General features: G+C 33.0%; 1 protein-coding gene across 1 annotated transcript in view; it reads left to right on the top strand.

Annotated features, from left to right (window-relative positions):
• DMD (dystrophin) overlaps positions 1 to 19,272 on the top strand; it is a 1,897,222-nt gene that overhangs the window by 914,572 nt on the left and 963,378 nt on the right. The window lies entirely within an intron of this gene.

Consider the following 19,272-nt stretch of genomic DNA (forward strand, 5'->3'; position numbering starts at 1 on the left):
AACCTGCTTTCTGTCTTCTTTCTTTTCCTTATGAAGCATTCTGTACTTGAAAAAAAAAAAGGAAATAAAATGGTTACTTGCTTTCTGACGGTTGGGATTGATTTATTGAGGACAGGTTAGCAGAAGAACAGCAAAGTTAAAGTACTAAAAGCACCATCAATACACATACACAGATCAAGCCGTAAGTGTTTATTTTTAAATTAATACACAAAATATAAAGGGCATATTAGAATTCACATCTATAAAAGGATATAGAAAAGAAATTCATAAAGTTATGTTGGCAAGTTTTTGAAATGTTCAAAAATAGTGTTTTAATTTAACGTATTAGATGCTTATTGTTTGAATGTATATTTGGGGATGTGGGTGTTTAATCAGGGGAAAAAATCCCTAAAAATTTATACTAGCAGTATTTTTACTTTGTGAACTTATACTAATGGCTCAAATCCAGCTTCATCCACAGAAAAGCCTGGTGTATGTATCTTAAAAGATAGCTGGTTAATAGAAACGAGAGAAAGTTTATCTGTAATTATTAAAGACATTATGGTCCACATATACTAGTGAAATTTTCCAATGTAGCCATGTCACTTAATACACATCTGGAGTCTAAAAGCCTCTTGACAACAAAACTAAAAGAAATATAGCAATCTTTTCTTTATATCACTAAAATCCTTTTATATGTTAAATGAAGATTCACATGGGAAGATACTCTGTTTAGAGGCAGCTAGATACAGCTCTTAAATTAAACTAAAATTTACCCAGTTTGTTGGATATTGCAATTCTACATGAGTATGAATGCATTCTGTGTTGTTTTGTGCGGGGGGTTCTTCATATTTTCTCTGTGGGCTATGTCTGTTTTTATAATGCTGAAAGATGTGTTCATTCTTGTTTTTTTTTTTTCTTTCATATTGATGATTTAAAGAATCATTAAGCCTCATCCTTTATTAGATGTATGCTTCCTTCATTTCTGGATCTTCCTGTCTGACTCTCATGTCTGGCTTGTGGTAGGAAGCATAGTGTCAAAACGTACCATGAGTTAGGACCATAGAGACCTTGTTTTGAATATTGGGGATAATACCTACCTCACAGAGTGAATGATCCAAGGACTTTTCTTTAGGCCCAGATCCTACATTCACATGAAGAACCCCTCTGTGATTTTTTTCCCCTAATTTATTAAAGTGAAAATAATTACTTGGGTCATGGTAAGGATATGTGAGATACAACTTTAGAAGTCAGGTCCCCTTATTATATGTTCTTATCATTTCAGATAACACTTGTCACATTTGTAATCTCACTTGTAACCCATTGTTTTGATCAGCGCCTTTCATACCTAGTATTTTATATGCTCCAAGAGGAAAAATGTTCTATTTTGCCCAAAATTGTGTTTCTAGGACCTAGTATGGTGCCTGGTAAAAAAACAATTGTCCAATACATATTTGTTGGAGAAAAAATTGGAGGCAACTGTGTATACTTATTCTCACTCAGGTTTTCTTGTTCCTTCACCTGAATGAATGAATGATTAGTCAAATCTTACATGAGATTTTAACCAGTCAGAGGAAAGATGACAGTTGTTCATAGACTGAGAGTCCCTGAAATTGTGTCTTTTAGAAAGTGAGGGATCAGGGAAGTTTAAAACAGAGAAGAGGAGATGTGATAGCTGTCTTCAAATGTTTAAAGTATTATTATGCAGATAAAAATTTAGTATTATTCTGAATAACCTCAAGAGATACAAAGATCCAAAGCTTCTGTGTTGAAGCTATAGGGAGGCAGACTTTTGACTCAGTAAAAAGCCTTCTGATAGTCAGAACTTCCAAAAGAAGAAATCGGGTACCTCAAGAAATAGTGTTTTCTAGCACTTAAGAGATCTAAAGATAGTCAAGATGATGCGAAGTTGGAACCTGGGAGTTATAAAAGGGGTTTTATGAATTAGTTGGGTGATTAGGAGAGTTGTGCTTTAAAATTCCTATGGAACTATAAGTTTGTGATTCTGTGAACCTTATTCTCCCAACAGAAGAGAGGCAGGGCAGAAGATAGGACTGAGAGAAATAGGATAAAGATATCAGGAAATCATAAAAGGTAAGATGAGGACATAAGACAGAACACAACTGTCAATTTCAGGCATTTGCCTGAGTCAGCCCTACATATTTAGAGAACCTTGATGAGCTAGTTAAAAGTTTTTAACAACATGAACACAAAACAAAACTTATAAAAACTAAAGTTTCAGAATATTCTAACCTATATCTCAGTTGAATTTTTGCCAAAAATACCTTAGAGTATATCCATATAAATGGTGTAAATGTTTTTTTTTTAATGATATAAATGATATCTTTCAAAGATTTTGTGACTCTGTGAATAAAATCACTTATAAAAATCCCAAGGTAATTGGGATCAAATATTTTAAATATGTCTAGCTGGAAGATGACAATATTTACTAAATGCTTAGAGACTCCTGACAATACCATGTATTCACTATAGAATCTTAAAAGAGTTGTCTATTATTCACTTATTTAACTCACACTTAATTATTCCTTACTATGTGTCACTTTTTGTGTAAGGCATAGGGGATATAGCAGTGAACAAAATAGATGTGGTCTCTGATGGAATTTTCAGTCCAGTGGTAAAATTAAGAATGGAGTGAATGAGAAGTACAGACATTAAACAACTGTACAATTAGCTGTATAGTGGCTCTGAAATTTAGAAGAAGCCAATTTGTCTAGGGTAATGTTTCTCAACCTCTGCACTGTTGACATTTTAAGCCAGATAATTCTTTCTTGTGGTGGGCTGCCCTGTGCATTATAGGCTATTTATCGATATCTCTGACCTCTACCCACCAGACTGCAAATAGCACCCTTTCTTATTGTGACTAAGAAATGTCCCAGATACTGCTAAATGTCCCTCAGGAGGCAAAGCCATTTCTGAATGAGAATCACTAGTCTAGGGGGAGATCTTTCTAAGGAGGTGACATCTAAGGAAGCTGGTAGTATGTACATGGTGTTGGTCTTGATAAAGCTATGAAATATGGCCCTGCTTTCATAGGGGTACAAGTCTAATAAAAAAGAAAAGAAAAGAAAAGAAAAACAGGTAATCAAACTATTAATATAATGTGATAAGTCACATGGGAACATTGATGAATGGCTCCTAATCCACAAATGTGAGCTCAGATTTAGGCTTTTCTGGTTTGAAATCCTGGTCACTTACCAGCCAACTTAGCATCTTCATGCCTCAGTTTTATCATCTATAAAATGGGGATAGGAAGGCCACCCATTTTCTAATCTATTTTTGAGGTTACCAAGAGTTCAAGTAGGAAAAAGGCTTTAGAAATATTCCTGGTGCATAGTAAAAGGAAGGAGGAGGATAAAAAAGAGTCTACATTTTTTTTCCTATAATGTGTCCGATAGTAGATATTTTAAGCATTGTGGGCCAAGCAGTCTCTGTCACAGCTACTCAATTCTAAAGTCATAGTGTGAAAGCAGCCATGGACAATAGTTAAATAAGTGTGGCTGTATGTCCAGTGAAATTCGTTTTACAAAAACGAATTTTGCAAAACAGAGTTTCCTATAGTTTATCGACCCCTGATAAACACAACTCATTGTCAATGTTGAAAATTATCAAACTTTTTTATTTTTCAGAGTTTTCATATTTGCTTTATCGGCTCTGGCTCATAAAATAAGCCAAAACAAACAAACAAACAAAGAATTATTAAGCACAGTTTTTGAAAAATAAAAATTGTTGTTAAGTAGGATGATTATATGTATACTGAACAAACCTAGGAGACTGAATTTTTAAAAATTCAAGTATCTTAAGGAGCTAACTAGGTATATAAACTCATAAAAGTGAAAAAAGGAAATATAAGACATTGTAAATTTCTGATGAAAGAGAGAATTTTAGTAAGGCAAGAAACCAGAAAATATAAAATTGGCAGACTGAATTAACTGAAAGTTTAAAGCTTCTACATAGCAAAGAAAGCACAGAGTAAAAAATAAAGAATAGACTTAGAGAAAGTACTTACAAAATCTATAGCCAATGGGATTGGTCATAATGCTAAGATGAAAGGAGAATATGAAAAGTCTTTTCACTAAAAGTCAAACAAATAGACTATAAGTATATGAAATAATATCAATCTCTACTAGTATTAACTAAAGAGCACATTGAAGTAATACAAATAGTATACCTCTATTTGGTTTACTTTTTCTGTCTTTTCATGGAACCCTGTACCACCAAGTAACAGATTCTAATTTAGCACTACCAGAAATGCATTTCCAATCAGTGCCCTGCACTATGTTGCATTTGTCGAAGAAATAACATTTATTTTTCCCCATTTTTTACAACTCCTGTAGAACATTACTGAAAAGTGTTTACATTTGATGGCAGACTTAGATTTAAACATAGTGTTTTCACATCCAGTTTACTCCCCTTTCTCCCAGGAACTATATTATGCTTAATTGAAAGGTAAAACAAACAAACAAACAAAAACAAAAACAAAAGTCTGTTTCTGAAATTTTTAAAGTTTTATTTTAGAGGGTAAAAAGTTTTAGGTTGACTTTTATAAACAAGTAGGTTTCCTTTCTTGGAGGCTTTATACTAAATGGATTTCTGATTCATTGATAGCATATTGCAACTATATTTTCTCTTGAGATTCATATTTCTGTTTTCATAGCAGAAACTAAGTTGGATGCATTTACTGCCAGTTAGAGAACAGTGCTCTGGATTTTTTTTTTCATATAAATATATATCTCTTTTTAAGATCTGTGTAAATCTTTTCACAAAGAAAGTTTTCCCAATTGGATCACCTCTGACTTAAACTTCCTGGGAAGGTGTAGAGATGGAGGGCAATGGCTTTAAGAAATGAAGTGCAAAAAATAAAATGCTTTTCTGTGATACAGATATATGAAATGACCCTGAATGACATCTTTACTCTTATCTTCTCATTTTTCCCACAAGTATGGCTCTGGTCAATTATAAAAATTGACATTTGCAGTGGGCCCTTTGGTGCCCAATTCAGAAACAATTTATTTTAGAAATGGAGACGATATAAACATATATATCCCCTGTTTCTGAAGTGCGAAGGTTGAAAAGCAAGGGGATGATCTTCAAAGCATCTAAAATATTGATTTGTGGCATAGTTTTACAAAAATACTTGAGATTAGTTTTTTTTTTCCCCCCCCGGATCGTCTCTTATGCTTTGAGTCAGTTGGTACTAAAACTTGAATCTCTTTATGTTTGAATATATTTTTTAAAGGTATTTTATATTGGTATCTAACTATTTTTAGATAGTCATTGCTAAAAAAGTAAGAGTTATTTTGTGAATCCAAATCTGATATTTTCTCTAATATTACACATTTTGTTTTTGTTTGCTTTGCGTCTATATGAACCTTTCCTACCTCCCTCTTTCTCAGAAATTGCCTTAATGAAACATTTATAAAAGGTCCATTTTCAATTGTTATATATTTATTTCAAGAGCAAAAATATTGGGTATTCTAATTAGAGCCACTTAACAATATCAAGCTAATAACTTGCATAAATAAATTAAAATTTAGCGAAACAGCAGTCTAGCATTCAACACAATCTTTCCAATTCACACATCCCAAGCCATAGATATGTACTCAACATCCATAACGTCTAAGAAATTCATGGCAAAATGATCAAATCAAGTGGTAAAACTAGAATAAAAATTATTGATTATTCTTCTTCAGGGTACTTTAAGAAAAAATAAAAATTAATAAATAATTTATAAAAATTAGCCTTTCTGGCTAAGAATTTTTTGAGCTCACTGTTGAATGTTAATTATTAATGTTACAAATTGAAAGATGAACTAAAAATGCAGAATCTCAGTCCATATTGCATCAGATAAAATATATAAAGTATAGCGGTGAATTAAACTGCCTGATAGATATTTAAAGTGCTAGGACAGATACAGTAAGGAATGATGGACTGAAAAGAGTAAAATCAAATGTATATATCTATAAAATACAGTTACATAAAATACATTCATAATTCTTCATTATGTGTGCCAAACTAATGCAAGAAAACAACTACAACAACAAAAACTGTGTGGATGCTAGATTTCACCTTTCAATTTAAAAAATTATTCACCTCAAGAGGAGATTTTCTTTTTGGGCTTAGCTCAATTATTTCAGATCTTGTTAATTTAAATGGTTGATTTACTTTGCTTCTGAGATTTTTCTTAGCTAAGAAAAAAAAAAAGATTTCGATGTGTATCCTGAGTAGAACTAACTGTTTATTACTAAATTCGAAGATCTCTAAGAGGCAGAAATAGTAGAGCTGTGACATCCTACTGCACTTAGAAATCTCTAAATGTAGGTATACATTCAGATGTATGAGATGTTAAGAGCATGATGCCACATGACTAAAAACAAAAATTTGGGACCCCTCTGTACTATACATTTAGTTTTTTAAAAAGCCATTATAGATTAAATCTCCTGTATTTTGCGTTGTTTTGTATAAAGGATTCTTAAGACTGATAATCCCAGATAGAACATTTATTTTCTCAAGTAGTAGTCAATTTTTTTTCCAATAACACGTAAATACTTTAACATAGAAAACTTGTAACATTGCTTATGATAGGCACTTATTAGATTTTTGTTGAAAGACTATGGATGATTTCAATCTTGCTTTCACATTGGAATAAACCAGAAACCTGTAAAGAAACACAAGTCCAGGCCCTAGCCCAGATTAATCAAACCAAATTCCTGAGGGTGGCGCTTGGACATCATCATTTCTTTAGACCTCTTTGGGTGAGCAGAAGCTGAGAACCCTTGAGAAGCAACTGCCACTCAGAAAGGTTGAGAAACTTGCCTAAGACTATACAGATAGTTATTAGCAATGCTGGTCTACATTACAGCTCTGCTTCCTTTTTCTATGACTCTCCACTATGTGAGGCTGCCTCTTAGCACTGTTTTTTGTTTGTTTGTTGTTTTGTTTTGTTTTTACTACTGAAAGAAACAAACTCAAAGGCTAACGGGTAGTAGAGAGGGAGTTATGAAAACTATTTAGGCACAAATACCAATAAGACTGTTTCCTCCAGAACTGCAGCTTCCTTTACTTCAGCACATAACTATTTAGCTGTGATATACAACTGAAAAGGTACATGTACAAGTTATCAGGTGATTTTGATATGCCAATTTATATTTCTTGTCAAAGATAATGACTGAATTTTTAAAAATAGGTATCTTCATGATGGCCTACTTCATGATATAACCTGGGGGTATGTGAAGACCTTCCAAGGAGTAGGCAAATAAAACAGATAGTTTTAAGGAATTTATTTCTAGATCTTCAACTTTCTTTTCTAATTTGCACTGAAACTGAATTGCCTGAAAAAGAAAATGACTTCAATCAATGACTTCAATCTCCTTTCCCACCTCCCCTTTCTAAACTGCTTCTCCTATTTTAAAAATAAAAGGCTTACCTTTCATCTACCTAGAATCTTTCTAGGGCTCCTTCTAAAAATAAAAAAAGAGAGTAAATGACTTGAATGATTGGACAATATAGCTTCTTCATAGAAGGTGGTTGCTAATTTTGCTTTCAACTAAACCTGAAGAGAAAACCTGGTGAGTTGTCAGCTGATCATTAAAATAAGTTTTGATGATGGATCACTATGTACTTTTAGCATTTGATACAGAAGGAGCTCGAAGAATTAAGTAACATTACTATAATAAAATTCCTTCCTTTCCTTTCTATTTAGTTGAGTAAGATTTATCAGCACTTACATCTATAAAAGTGAAAAATAGGAATAGAATCGATGCTGAAACTTTTCTAATTCTAGAAATAATGTGTGTTCTTCTATAGATATGTAGATTAGTTGTTAAACACCCATCTGTCTTATTAAGAGAAGGATTTTCAATAAGACTTTGTTTTTATGTTTATTATTTATCAAGTTTTAGAATATATGTATATTGTTTAAATCGATTATACACTATTAATAATTGTAGAGAGAACTGTTTTTTTTTTACACGTTAGAAGCTGTGGTGACAGAAAAAATCAATGTATATCTATATTGTTTTAGAAATTTAAGAAATGATCAATAAAATCTTTCAAGCATAAATACATCTTTTATTTTAAAATACCTATAATTACATTGTGCCTCAAATTATATCCTTTGCAATCATTTAAACTAAGAATGAAAACCATAGATGTAGTTTTAAAAATCTACAAAGGATAACAAAGTTTTCAAAATTCTTCTTTAGAAGTTTTATAAGCAAGAAAGTTTGGAGACCCCTGATCAGTGTCTCTGAGAGAAAGTGTTCAATGGTAGCTCCTGGAAAATTCTAGCAGTTCATCCTGCTACTTAAAAAAAAAAATTGTAACTGTTTTTAAGAATGCTTCAGATAAAAACCATTTATACACACTCATTTTTAAAGGATATTTAAACATTTGTAGTTTGTGAACCCAGCATCATTCATGGATGTAAATGAAGCTCTTAGTTTTTAAATATCAGGGGTGAGCTATTAAAATACAGAAATTTAAATTGCACTGATGTACACATAAATTCATTTCATCTCCATCTTGTCGGTAAGAGTATATTTTGAGATGTCTCTCTCTCTCTCCCCCCCTCTGTGTGTGTGTATATATATGTGTGTACACACACACACACACACACACACACACACACACACGCACGCACACATACATATATAAAATATATTTGAAACAATAGGTCAGAAGGCAGTATTAACCTAATATAATAATTAATTAAATGAAACATAATTATAATGTTGAGAATTAGCAATAGGATAATATTTTACTTTAATGGATAGATCAAAAGAATAAGGGCTTTCATTTATTCAGGCATGTGTCATCTCTTATCCATTTACTCAGCTGATTAAACATCACTAGTTTATTTTCCTCAAAGCATCTATTTCAGGTGGGTATTGAGTAAACTCAAAAAATCCCACCAGAGTGCTTTGATACTATCCACATTCTAAATGCGTCATTTGTTCACAGTTGGCATTTATTGAACGTCCAGGCTACTGATAACTTTTTGGATAAATAGGCAAGGTTAGTGAGAAATAAGAAAATGCTGTTCTTGGAAATGATGTGGTTTGAGGTAAAGACCTATGTTTTGGAATTAAACTGAGTTAGATTCCCATTCTGGCTTTCCCTTTTGGGCACGTTGTTCAGAGAATTGACTGTTTCTTCTGCAAAAGGATCTTCTTTTCCAGTATCCTCATGAAGATTCAAAGACATGAATGTTTAGAAAAAAATAGGCACTGTTAAGCGTTAATTCCATTCCTTTCCCAATTAGACTTGTAAGATGGGAAGAAAGATATACAAAAGAATGAACAAATTATACCTGACAGAGAATAGCAAAAGATCATTACAGGAAAACTACCTATTAAATAATTTTAAAATATTAGAAATGAGTAATTTATGTCAGACATTATAACCAAATACACTCTGTTTCTAAGAGAGAATGCCCAATCCGAATTCTTTACTATCTGCTAACCAATTAGTTTAATACTAAAAAAGTGTAAACAAGATTCAATATACTCAGATTTCCCTCATTTTTTCCCTTTCCAGAATCTCTCTTTTGTATCATAAATTTTCTTGCCTTTGTTTTTTTTTTTACATAAATGCTAATTGTATTTATTTTATTTTTATTCTGATTAAAGTAAAATAAGTGGAATATTTGTTTCTTTTCCATTTTTTATTCACCTTTTTATTAAAAATTATTGGGGCGACATTGATTAATAAAATCAAATGAGTTTCAACTGTACAGTTTAACAGTATATCATATATATTTCATTGTGTGTTTATAAGCCAAGTTAGATTTCCTTCTGTCACCATACTAATTTTTTTCTTTACCTTATTCATTCATTGGGCTAATATTAATAATATATAATATGCCAGATACCATGTTAGGTAGTGAATATATTGAAAATCTTATTAGTACAAATAAATATACATGTACATATGTATATATAATTTTTACTTTGTATTATCGCAATCAATGCCGTATATATGTATCTATGTGTGTGTGTGTGTATTATTCAAGAACCTTGTATAAATCTCACCAGAACCAGAGACATATCTGCTCACATCCACCTCTCATTTTGGAGTTAATTTATAATGCACCATGCAAATAACTACAAACTGCAATTCAGCTTGAATATACATTGGATTTCTACTACACATAACAAGGTTGTAAAATTTTTCTAGAGTGTGTGTCTATCTATGAATATGTAAAACTTAAATAGTAAATAAAATCTTGTGATAAATAGAAATGAAATCTTCCACTATATATTAAGACTTTTCATTTGTATTTTTTTAAATTTTATTTTATTATTAGGTTCAAGTATATAGTACATTGTTTAGACATTTATATAGATTATTAAATGATCCCCCGATTGCTCTTTCTCTCCTCTGGCTCTCTACCTAGCCAATACATTAATGCTAACTGCATTCCCTATTCCATGCCTCCCATCCCTGTGACCACCTATCAACTACTGATTTGTCCTTCTTTAACCTTTCACCCCTTTCTCCCAGCCTCCCTACCTCCCTCTTCTCTGGCCGTCACCAAATTGTCCTCTATATTTGTGAGTCTGTTTTTGATTAGTTTGTTCTTTTTGTTCCTTAGATTCCACATATGAGTGAAATCATATGATATTTATCTTTCTCTGACTTATTTCACTCAGCATAATAACCTCTAGGTCCATCCATGTCATTGCAAATGGTAGGATTTCATTTTTTATGGCTGAGTAATATTCCATTGTATATATGAACCATAAGTGCTTTATTCAGTCATCTATTGATGGGCACTTAGGTTGCTTGCATATCTTGGCTATTGTAAATTGTGCTACCATGAACATAGGGGTGCATAGATCTTTACAAAATATTGTTTTGGTTTTCTTTGGATAAATACCCAAAAGTACAATTGTTAGGACAAAGGGTAGATCCATTTTTCATTTTTTGAGGAACCTCCAGACTTTTCCATAATGGCTGTACCAATTTTCAATCCTACCAACAATGTATGAGGATTCTCTTTTCTCCACATCCTCGCCAACACTTATTGTTCTTTGATTTATTGATGATGGCCATTCTGACAGGTGTGAGGTGATATCTCATTGTGGTTTTAATTTGCATTTCTCTGATGTTTAGTGACTTTTAGCATCTTTACATATGTCTATTGGCCATCTGTATTTCCCCTTTGGAGAAATATCTGTTCAGGATTTCTGCCCATCATTTGGTTTTATAGAAATGATATGAAATATATTTCCTGATGTAGAATTATTAGCATTTTAGATTCTGGCAATGGAAGAAAACTACAGGAAAATAATAAGAGGAAAAGTCTTATGGACAAAGCTTTGCTGGAAGTTAAACCAACCAGTTTATATTTCAAAGCTGACAGGTTTGCCCTTTTTGGTTTACTGATGTTGAAGCTTTCAGGAGCACCTTGCCTGTGGCTAGGTTATATTCAAAGATTAAAATGCTAAAATAGAAATAAATGCAACTTAATTCCCAATTTAAATTTCTGTTATTTTTGAAAAGTAAAAGATTAAAAGAGTCATGTGATTACAATTATATTGGAAAAGTAATTCTGAAAAAAGCAAAACGTATGAGAGGGGTGATCTACATTATTGGACAAAGGAAGAGCCTTAGCTATTATTATTTTGAAATTGGTCTAGAAATATATTTTTGCATAGAAAATACAACATATTTTTAGTAATTTTTGTCATTTTACTGTCTTTTTAACATAAATTCTGAATTATTTTCCATTCAAGATCTACCTCTCATTACATTACCTCTTCTAAAGTTATCAGGAAGTAATAAGCTACACAGTATTCCAAAGATGTCAAAGCAATTAGTTTTAGGTTTAAATATTGAACTATCAACCATTTAGAATCAGGAATATTCCAGGTTGCTAAAAAAAAGAAAACTATTCTCAAGTAATATTAAATCTGTCCACTTAAGCAACTCAACAAACACATTTAAAATTTGGTTTGTAAAATGCAACTCCAGACAATAGGATTTTTTTTGTTTTCAAGTTCATTATCTTAGGCTGAGCAGGAGGCAAGCCTGCATCCAATCAAAATATACATGGAAGCTCTGTTACATTTTTCATGTGGTCTCATTGGATAACTCTTAATGCCTGCTACAAAAATGGTCTAGATAAGGATGAGTTCTTTCTTATTAAATAACAGCATTACTTGGCCACATTTTCCTTCCAATACATAAAATATCTGCCCTTTGCATGAAAGATAAATTTTCCTGAGTTAACCTATGCACCATGGGTTATGGCTTACGTGAAAGGTAGAGGTCAGAGGCAATTTCAAGCACACTGCTCACTCTCATAAAAGCATAATACAAATGAGACTGATGTTATTGTTTGAATCTGTTCTCATTTATAGAAGAGGAAACCATTTTCAAGTATCCATATTTAGCTATTACAAGTAACAAAAGAGCCATGATATATGGTGCACCTCGTGGCGCTGAAGAACCATCATCCTGAGACATGTCTCTCAAAAGTCTAAGTCATGCTTGAACAGATCCAGAGCTACTTCTTGAGGAAGGTTCTAGCTCAATCTAAAGGTAGCCTCTCAGGCCACTTCTCTGTGAGACTCAGAAGGTCTTTATCTGGACACTAACACATGTCAGGCTTCTCAATTTTCCTAACAGTATGTTAATAACCATCCACTCATTCAGTATCCAAAGCATGTCTGTCTTTATCAATTAGAGCTCACCATGCTTTTGTCATAAATTAGAGCTTCAGCTTGTCTGCTATTTTACTCCTATTAAAAACCTGGCTGAAGGTGATATTTAAGGATGATATTATAACCAAATAGTCGTTTCTAAGGAGCTACTGACCCTACAACTTTGTGATTCTATAACTCTAATATGAACCTGCTATCCATATTTTTCCTTTAGAAAGTCTAGGATCTGTCATATCAGAAAGCTACATACCTGGGACACATTACCTTTCCTTCCCTAGAATAAAATACTGTGAGTTTTATTTTATTGTTAAGTACTCAGATTCCATCAGTCATCAAGAAAATCATTAAAAATTAGTTTTTATATTTGATGTGTATTTCTCAATAATATTATCATTTTGGAGGGTCAGTATTATCAGGGTATGCTCCCATGGGGCATGTTCCTTTTAAAATTTAACACCAAGACAATAATTTGTGTCTTTTGAAGGATAGGGTTTATTATTTTCTATAAGGGTATTTCCTCCTTAGATCCAGGCACTGACTGATGCAACCATCTATTAACAACTTAACTCCCAAATCTTGCTCAGCATAATAGGTTTGATAAATCTAAATATTCTTCTGGCTAAGTCGTGTTAACTTAATGCATGTTAAAGTCACCTTTGAGTCACAGGACCTTTTCTACCAAAGAACACTCATCTAAACTCAGATCATTTCTTTGGCCTCTGTTTCTACTACCAAACGAATACAAACAATTTCTCTAAAAGAAGTCTGATACTAGAGAGACATTTCTGCTTTACTAATTTTTTGTCCTATCATTACCACCAAGATTATAAAAGAACTTTAAAAATATAAACCTCTTCTACAGTTGTTAGTCTCTGGCTTATGTGGTGGCTCACATGAATATAGTTAAAACCATTTTGTGGATGATGCCCAACACAGCCTGGCACTTGACAAAATGAGGCTATCCAACATTATATTTAGAGCTACTTTAGGACAAAAAGAAAGAAATAGAGATTTTACATTTTATAATATCTTCATTGGTATGAGATGGCCAAGGGATAATCATTAGGTTATAAATTAATGCATATTAATCTGACCTTTAACGATAGTTAACCTCATTAATATATTTTGTATCACTATTTCTAGTGCACTTTAAAAGTATTTAGTGACATTAATTTTTAAAAATGGTCTTCAGACTTTTGACTCAGAGATTGTTCTGCCTATAAGACAGATTTCTACATGTCTCCTACATAAGTAGGATGTCCTGAATGTTCCATTGATTCAAAAATGTCTCAATCCTTTTCAACAACCCTCAAACTTGTTTCTCTTTCTGTATTTCATGTATTAGCCAATGGCTTCATCAGTCTCCCTGTCACCCAAGCTGGGGAAAAACTGTAGTCATCATAGGCTCCTATCCATTCTGTTTCTTTCTCACTCAAATCTGTACCCAAGTTCCATAATTTCTAATTCTGAAATGCTTCTCAAGGCATTTATAATCTGTCTCTCATCTACATTTTAAATACTCTCTTCTATCATTTCACTAGTTTACATTGTTTTATTTTCATTCATCCTGCTATCATTCATCCAACAAATATTTATTTAGCTTCCTCAGTAATCATTAGTATTATCAATTATAACTAGACACTGAAGATATAAAAGTGAATATGACAGACTTGATCTCAGCAGGGATGTGAGAACTTACACGAGTAATCAATTTTGATGAGTCACATGAGGTGTGCATAAGGGAAAGAGCAAGAGAGAGAGAGGAAAAGGGAGAAGGAGAGGAAGGGAGGGAGGTGAGAACCATTTGGGATAGAGTAAGGAATCTGAATTAGAATCTGGGTCAGAGAAAACATCTCAAGAAGTGATATTTAAACAGAGAATTGAAGGATATTTAAACAAGTAAGAATTGATCACATAAAAATGTTGTAGAAGTGGGGATAATGTTCTATGCTGAGAGCATGCCACATAGAAAAAATCTAGGAGAGAGAATGTCACAAATTAAAGGGACTGAAGGAGTGTGACAAGAGTATATTTGGAAGGAAGAGGGCCATGAGACCAAGCTCAGGAGGAGATGGAGCCAGACCCTGGAGGGCCTTTGGCTCCTGTTAGAGAGGTAGGAAGGTAGGGTAAGCAGGTAGGTAGGTAGGTAGGGTGTGTGTGTGTGTGTGTGTGTGTGTGTGTGTGTGTGTGTGTGTGTGTGTGTGTGTGTTTTAAGAAGTCACTGAGAGGGTTTTAAGAAGTCACTGAGAGGTGGTCAACAGGAGTCATAATGAGAGCTGTGACTCAGACTTGTTTTATTGAAGAGTAGATAATGGTTCAGAGAGAAACAAGTTTGAAGGAAGGAAAAGTCTTTTACTATTATCTTGGCAAGAAATGATGGCAATTTTGACTAAGAATGTACTAGTGAGGGTACAAGGAAGTTGACAAATCTGAGAAAAATGCAGGAGGTAGGACTGACAGAAGTTGGTGTTAGATTGAATGGATATAGGGTATAAAGTCTGAGGAAACATTCATGTATGATTTCCAACTTCTTGATTTTCCTTGGGAGATCACACTACCATTTATGAAAATGTTAAAATAATAAGCGCTATTATGTTGAGTGAAACAATGAGTGATTAAATGCATAACAAGGGTTAAAGAAGAGATTGGAGAGAAAGAAGGGGTTTGTTTTGGATGTGTTAATTTTGAGATATCTGTAAAACTTCTAAGTGAAGTATTAAGTAGACAGTCAGAGAAATTAATCTGGATGTCAGGCAGAGAGGTGGTCACCATGAACTAAATGTCTGCCCCTAAGCATGTCATAATGCTTCACATCAGTGCACTTATGACAAGCATTTGCCTGGAACCTTCATCTCTAACCTCTCTTTCTATATTCAGCTAAAATATCACCTACAATAATTCTTCCCTGTCTCCACCATCCTCTGATTTGCTGTGAGATGAATTTTTTCTGTGTTCCCCAAATACTTGTTTTATTAACTCGATGGACAGTTCCTCAAGTGGCATAATTGTGTGATTTGTATGTGATAATTTCCCCAACCAGATTAGGAGCACCTGGAGGGCAGATAAAATATTCTTTTCTTTTATGTCCATGCTTAGCACTACATTTGGACCACTGTGGATCAAACTTTCTAAGTTGAATGTATTAATTAATGTATTGAGGGGCCACTCTATTCCAAGCAATGTTCTGCACACCATATGCAAGACAGAATAGGTCAATGCTCTCATAAGCTCAGATTCTAGTAAACTGAGCTAGGAGACAAAGTGAGAAGGGGGGAAAATGTCAGAAAATGAGAAATGCTATGCAGGGAATTAAAAGAAAGTTAGAAAGGCTTGAAAATTGTTTTTAAGACCTCACTGAGGTATTGATTTCTAAGATATGATTTATAAAAAAGGAGCCAGCCAGGCAATAGTCTGTGGGCAAAACATTCCAGGCACAGGGGGTAGCTGGTGCAAAGGCTCTAAAAATGAACTAACTTTGTATGTTGAGAGAGGATCAAAAGAACAAGGATGACTATAAAGTTTTTAATGAGGTGATGAGGTATATATTCCCCCTTATTTTTTAAGCATATCATTTCATACCTCTGAGTTTATTCTTAGCCTCATCTCCTGGGGATAGTGTTTGAGATAAATGTCTTAATTAACGTCAACCTCTCTGTTATAGAAATGCCCACTTGTCACAGCAATTTATCTAAGGAAGACATTTGTTCACATCATACAGCCATCTAATGGAACTACACAATGGTAATCAATAAATTAATTTTATTTATAAAGGGCTGTACAAGTGGTCATAGCAACTTCAAATTCATAAGCACCTGAGAGTAACCTTTAAGGAAGATTTAAAGGCTGGAAAATAGCCTAGGATCCATGAAGTTAGATTTGCTTGAGGTGCTAGGTTTAAACATATATCTTCATGAGTCTGTATGAGTTTAAGTTTATATTAGTCAATTTTATTTGCTTGTTTATTTGTTTCTAACACGTCTTGTCTTAGGGCCAAATGTTTCCCTAGATAATAACCACTCCTACTATGCCGGTTGCTATATTTTTATGTAACCTTCAACTCCACATATTAAAGTGCCTCCAGAATAGAAAATAAATCTTTTCAAAGTTTCAAAAGAGGCTGTCCATATAGTCCCTTACAAGTAGCTGGCAGACATATTTCTAGGTTCCTAACATATTGCCTGTTGCCATGAAGTATATTCAAACCTTGACAAGTTACATACTTACTAGTGTGCTTCTGCTTTGGTTGCTCCATGAAATTGGGAGCTAAATTCCTTCCAGGAAAAAAATTTACGGAAGAGAAAAAATAATTTTACTTTTAAGTTTTACTTTTAAGATAAGATGCATATGAGTCATAGCTTTGTTTTGTTTTCAATTTACCATAGTTTCAAAAGGCACCATTGCTTTAGAGCAGAGATTAGTAAACTTTTTCTGTAAAAGATCAGATAGTAAATAATTTAGGTTTTATAAACAGTGAGGTCTCTTTTGCCTCAACTCAATTCCACTATTGTAATGTGGAGGCCCATCATCAACAATGTTAAAGGTATGTGGCTGCGTTCTAATAAAACTGTATTTACAGAGAGAGGCAGGGGGCCACATTTGGCTTGAGGGCTGTAGTTTAGAGCTAACAATTTGTCAACAGGCATCAATTGTTTGGGGAAGCCTGTAATTAGGGGCTATAAGACCTAAAAGATTTATCTCTTCCTTTTTCTCTCTCCTTTTCTGGTTATAAGTGATAAAGGCTTGAAGAGTAGTTAATGATAAGGTCCAATCAGTGCAATTACAGTGGTTAGAAACACAGTTGGCCGCCTGTTAGCTTGTCTTATTTAGTCTTTGGCAACTTCATTTTCACAGGGAAAAAATCATATGTTTGCGATGTCTTTTTTTCTGGCAGAGGAATTATAAATTATAATTATGCAGGGTCTCTTTTTGTTTATGACTTTAATGGTGCTTAATCAACTTACTAATTTTGTAATGTGTAGAAAGATCTTTTATCTAAATATAGACTTGTAGCCTTTTATCCACTTTTTCTATAACAATTAACAATGAATTTATTTAGCTCTGTACCATCTGTTTTTATTTCTATTCACTTTGAAAATATGAATGCAAAGCGGTGCTATAACATGTATCTTCCCTTATTCTCATATAGTGTCTTGTGGTACTTCATAAAAAATGAAACAAAATAGTTGAGCAACATGTTAAAGGCACATTAATCAAATAACAGAAGTCTTCAATCTTTCTTTTAAAAAATCAATGTCCTAAAGCATGCAGGTAAACATTCAGAATTGTATTAGAAGGAAAAATGCCCTTAGAATTAAAATATTTAATTGATTAGTATATAAAACGATTTTGCAGGAAACAGAAATATGCAGGTAGAAGATTATTTGCTTAGTAACTTTTGCTTTACTAAAAACACCTCTATGATTTTTCAAGAATACTTGATTATTATTTTATGTGTGAATGTGACCTTCCTCTTCTGGGATACTACTGAGCTCACAAGAAGTATCTTTTTTCTCCAGTGATTTTGTTGTTGTTGTCAATAGGTCATAAGAATAGTGTACCCTGAAAGCACGTTACTGAAAATGCGAATGTGTCATGCACCTATACACATATACAAACACACACACACACACAAACACACACACATATCACATGTCTCATCCTGAAAAAGAAAGAAATTGGGTCAGAATTAAGAAAAAATATTCTTGGACATTTAATGTCCTTAAAACAAAATCTTATTCTCTAATAAATGCTTATCCAGATAATTCTGATGTCTCCAAATAATAGCGTATTCAAGATACATTGTGATGTTTATTTTGATCCACAGCTTTACAATTATCATGCCAAATCTTCATGTTTCACCTCATTTCTCAATGTAAGTTAATTAAGAATATTTATTTCAATTCAATTTCATAAACATATTTTGAATAGCCTCTACATACAAACAAGTTTGTAAGGAATTTGCCCCATAAATAGACAGCTGAGTAACTTATGGTCTCTGACTTCAATAAAATCACATGTAAGTTAGGCATACAGACAAAAATCACAATTTACTATAGATTATAAATCCAATATGGAAATACTATGTAATGAAAAATGAAGAGGGGGAGTACAGGGAATGGAAATAATCCTGGCTGTAGGACTTGAGAACAGTTTCTGAGTGCTGGGAACACTCATTTGGCCATGAAGAGTTCACTGGCTAGAGAAGGGAGAGAGAGGGCAGTCCATGGCATATTCAGAAATCGATAGGTTCAAAAAAGTGTGATTATAGTCTACTTAAATTATATATTAATTATTATAGTCTACTTAAATTATATATTCCAATATAGTATGAATGATATAAATATTTAAAACCAAATGCCTTATAAAACTGAATGTTTTCCATCATATGACCTGTGATATATAGCCATTTTTTTCTCTCATATCATTATGAACAATGATCTGAAAAATTATTTAAAAAGCTTCTCCAGATTAGTAAAAGATTATTGTGTTTAGAACAAAGTCTACAAATCATTCTGGGAAATTCAGCTCTTTTGTTCTAACTTGTCTTATTTTGGAAAGCACACAATTCCCTGAGATGAATAATCAATAATATATTTAAAAATCTCCT

This window comes from Pteropus medius, unplaced genomic scaffold (genome assembly GCF_902729225.1).
Source record: "Pteropus medius unplaced genomic scaffold, Ma_sr-lr_union100, whole genome shotgun sequence".
Taxonomy (NCBI): Eukaryota; Metazoa; Chordata; class Mammalia; order Chiroptera; family Pteropodidae; genus Pteropus; species Pteropus medius.